A 4,964-nucleotide genomic window follows, 5' to 3' on the forward strand; every position below is an offset into this window, starting at 1 on the left:
CAGTACCTTGAACTCTGGATGGCCAAGGTCAGGGCTCAGCATCACAGTATACTAGATCACAGCCAACATATCGCCAAGGACAGAGTTCCTTTTCTGGCACCAATATGAGCTCTTGGGATGAAACACCTGAGGGATGGGAAATGGTTCTATTGTCCACAATGCCTCCTCATCTTGAGAAATTTGTTACCGGCACAGGAATATTCTGTTTTGTATATCTGGCCTAACTAAGATTCCTAACATAAAAACCACATTTTCTGGCTAAGAAATAATAAAACAAGAGTGACAGCAGACATAAATACCAGTGCTTTTCTGTTGCATTCTAATTTATTCATTTTCCAGCCACCAGATTTTATCCAACATTTATCATTTCTCTCTTGATTTGGCAAAATAGTTCCCATATTATTATCATAATATCAATCACTTGAATTTAGCCTTGATGTTGGATCAATCACTTCTCTTCGGTCTAGGTTTCTGTGAAATGAGGGGTGAAATTGGAGATGTAGTTTACAAATGCTTGCAGTAGAACCCCTTTTATGAACAAAATATTAGCTAAAAATTGGAGTTGCTATATTCAAAAGTAGGATTGGGTTTCCACTCAGCTCTCACTCTTCTTTATGGGGCTTGCACTGCCTTGACTAAATTCCAAGACTGCTCAGAACTGGGTAGAAAACTCTAAACTAGATGTTGAGTGTCTAGGTCTTCCCCAAAGTGTCCCCAGATGGGGGCTGAGTGGGTTAGCGGCACAGAGGTACTGTGCTAGCATCTCACACAGCAACACCGGAGATGATGCTGTGGGCTCTACAAGCACCAGTTCTTGGTCTCAGCTGTGAAGGGATTTTGACCTCCGTGAGGTCAGGCACTCAGTTTGACAGTCCCTTTTCACAGTATTGTTTGAGGAGTCTGACTGGTCCAGTTGTCCTGATGACACAGATCTTTGTTTCATTTCTTTCGCTCAAACTGGTAGTGGGACAGAAGTTTTCAGTGAGATCTGACCTTTTCATTTGTCTTCATTATCACTTATCATCACTCATTTCAATAACCATATTGAGAGCCTAAAGATTAAGTGGGGTTTTTATATAGTGTTAATTTTATAATTTTTCTCATCCAAGCTCCAGACAGCTTCTCCAGTTTTACTCTGGGTCTTGCCCCATTGCCATATTGGGTGTTTATTTTTAAATATTTGAATATAACTTCTTAGACTTTCTTTTGTTTTGCAATTATTTGAATATAACTTCTTAGGCTTTCTTTCGTTTTGCAAATATTTGAATAGACCTTCTTATACTTTCCTTTGTTTTGCAAACTACGTTTTACAAAAACCAAAATGAAACATAGAAAAATCTTTCTCATCTTGGCCCTATAACAGTATCTTTCTTCACTGAAACAGTGGGAGAGAAATGGCAGTATTACTTATTGTTATTGACATAGTGATGACTCCTTTGCAGATGTTACAATGTCAATGTTTTGCTGCAAGTTTGCGTTGTCACTTTAACATGCCTTGATACACCTTGCCATTTAGTCATCTGAGTGAACGCTGACAAGATGCATGGGAGCCCTGTGTTGGCAGAATGTAGGAGATACTGCCTGCGAGCCGTGAAAATGAAGAAGTCAGACCACAGAATTCTGACTAAAGGCTTGACGTCATGGGACCAAGTGATCCAAACAAGATGTAAATCATAGTCTCTGAAACAGAAGAATTCATTAGCTCTCTGGTATTCAGTGTAGCAGCAAATCAGTAACGGAATTAGCTTGGAACCATATATTCTTTGACCAGGAATGAACATTGGATTCCTAAAAGAGTTAAGTGCTTTCTTTGAAAAGCAAAGAAATATTTTTTTGTTTGTGTCTTCTAAATTTTACTAAGCCTAAGTTTTACTAAGCATGAGGGTCACCCTTCCAAAAGACCAAAAACATAACAATAAAATAACATTCAAATTCTGCTTCCAATGCCAACTTAATGGGTAAGAAAGTAAATGGCTGGTTATTGGCAAACATTTTCGAAATGGATCCAAACTGGAATTTTTGAATGTCACTCTTACCACTATCCTTCACTCCTCTAAGCCTGGGAGAGAGCCTCAGCTTCACATTTTGCATTAGGCCAAATACAATAAATCCCAATCTAAATAGGTGGTATTGATTAAATACAAGGTATCTATTAAATACAAGGTATCAATAACATGTAATTAAGCTCTGATTCCAAATTCTTAAATTTGAGTAAGACTTTTTATGCATACACATCAAGATGAAATCAACAAATCAAGTGGCTAAGGCATTTGGTCAAAGGGTAAATTTTTTCTCTGGCTTATAGCTTGTTTAATAAATTATACTGGTGACCCTCATGGCAGAATGCTGACCACATGGGTCATGAGTGCTGATAGCCATCACTCCAACCCTCATTTCCAATCACTGACAATGTAGTTGCTAAGGAGCTCTTTTTCTCTTAAAATATATGTAGAGGAAAAGATGGGAAATTTCTATATTAATGACATGATAATGACATTGTGAAAAGAAAATGGTGATGACATATCCACTGTGGGAATAATATGCCCTCATGCTAACAAAAGCAGCTTACCTGTTTAACTTGTTAGAGTATTTTATAAACATATTTGAAATGAGCAACTCAGTTCATCCTGAAATAAAACAATGCTACATTTTCTTTTATGCGCATGAAGAAAGAAGTTGCTAATTGCTCACCGACAACCCACCTAAGAAACTGATGGAAATACATCTACAATAAAATCGGAAAAATATAATTTCCCATACCTGCATGATACTCATTCTGGTGAGTCATCCCCAAAGACTTTTTAAAAGAAAATAGGGTTCTGATTCTATGTTTGCCATTAATTTGCTACAGAATTGGGCAACCATTTGGTTCCTCAGCTCTGTTCCATCAAAAAGAGTCAAGACCAATTATTTGAGTGAGTGTAACGTGAATAGGTGTGAGTTAAAGAACTTTGGAATTGTGGAGATAAAAGGTTTTCTCTCATGGAATGCCATTATTATTAATATTATTGCCATCATCATTATTTATGCTCTCAGCACACGTATTGTGAAAACGTGTTATTCGCGTAACTGCTATGCCCTCACCATGTCATTTGCAAAATCACCATGTTCTCCTCACAGAAATGTCACTGAAATGTCATTTTTACAATAGATGCATTATGAATCTGCTATAACTTGAATTGCTTTACAATGAAAATGCAATTTCTTAGCAATTAAAATTATTCCACCCACCCCAGTCAAATAATAGAAAATCTCCTCCCTGTCCAATGTTGCTTATAGTGCAGAGCAGAATGCTGTAAATTGAACAGTATGTGGCTTCTCCCATAGCCAGGAAGGTCTACATCTTAGCCACCCCAGTGGTTGCATTATACCACATGTGATTATCCACTAAACCTGATCCGAACTAGTGTAGCATATTACTAAAACTCTCATAAGACTGGAAAATTGCACTCACTCAGTCATTCTTTTTAAGTTCACCCAGGACCTTAACCATATCTAAGCTTGCAGGTATAACAACACTAGATCAAGACATGTAAAAAACTAATGTCAGTTTTCACTTTGGAGAAGAAATTCTTCTCATAAATTCAACTCATTATCATTAGGTCTACTTAAACCCCCTGTTGTATTAATTGAAAATTTCCTTCTTAATAACTGCCCCTCAGAACCTGTTGACTTGACGTGCATTAGTATCATCATTAATAAGAAAGTAGCAATATACAAAGCATAATACAAGTTATCAGAAGGCTTCCCATAGGGTAAAATTATTAATGGATATAGGGTAATGTTTAGAGAGATTTTTAAAGGCTCATTTACTAATTCACTTGTTTTCAAATGAAATCTTATGTGGAAACCCAAGGTGTAAAAAGTTAAAATGTAAGGCAATGAAGATTGTTCAAGATGAGAGTCTGGGCCCAGAACACTAGAAATAAGAAAAAAAAAAATGTATTTACAAATATACCTAACCAGCCTGTAAAATATAGAGCGGGAGGGGCCACAGGATAAATCTAAGTGTAAATAGACAAGAAAATGTGTATGGGACAGCATGGCATTTTGGCTTCTCTCTCTGACCCTCACTTGAGCTAAGAAGTGTGTTTCGTGCTTACCTCCAGACTAAAGCAGATGGTATGGGTGTTTGGGCCAAAGAGACAGGACAATGCTTCAAATAGCTGAAGAATCAGGAAAAGTGGGGAAGCTTCCACACATGAAACACAAGTTATAGCTGTAACCTATCTGGAAGTACATCCAACTCATACCCAAAGACCATAGAGAATGTGCCTCTGTCAAAGCCAGAATCTTCCCAGAAGCAAAGATGTACTTTCAAACATGAATATGAGCAGGTAATAAAAAATTCACAAACATTTAGGGAAATCCAGCATCATAGAAGAAATGAATGAATGGAAGAACTAACTCTTGAGGAAATAAAGCTAATAAAAGGAGTAAAAATTTTAAAAAGCCTTAAAATAAATATGTTGAACATCCTTACAGAGATTCCCAAAAATATCACAAACATGAAAAATAAACAACTCTAAAAGCCAAAAGCATTAATATAAAAATCATATGCTTAGTACATGAACTGAATAGCAGAATCAATTCAGATAAAAGGCAAATGAGTGAGCAGTAAGATTAGAACTACACAAAGAATTGAGACTTCAGATTTAAAAATCTCACCAAATACCAAGCAGGATAAATAACAATAATTTTTAGAAATACCTCAAAGCAGAGAGGAAAACTTTAGAATAAAGTTTTAGAATAAAAACTTTAGAAAACTTTAGAAAAAAGTTTAGAATAAAGAGTAAAGCTTCTAGAGGGGATATAGGAAGATAAAAATGAAAACAAAAATCAGATTAGAGTCTGAGTTCTCAATGACAAAAACAGATGTTAGAAGAGAATATACGATTAAAATTATGAGACAGTTTGTTTTGTGCTTAAGTCTTTTTTTTTTTTTTTTTTTTTTTTTTTTTTTT

Source organism: Lipotes vexillifer, unplaced genomic scaffold, assembly GCF_000442215.2.
Source record: "Lipotes vexillifer unplaced genomic scaffold, Lipotes_vexillifer_v1.1 scaffold418, whole genome shotgun sequence".
NCBI lineage: Eukaryota > Metazoa > Chordata > Mammalia > Artiodactyla > Lipotidae > Lipotes > Lipotes vexillifer.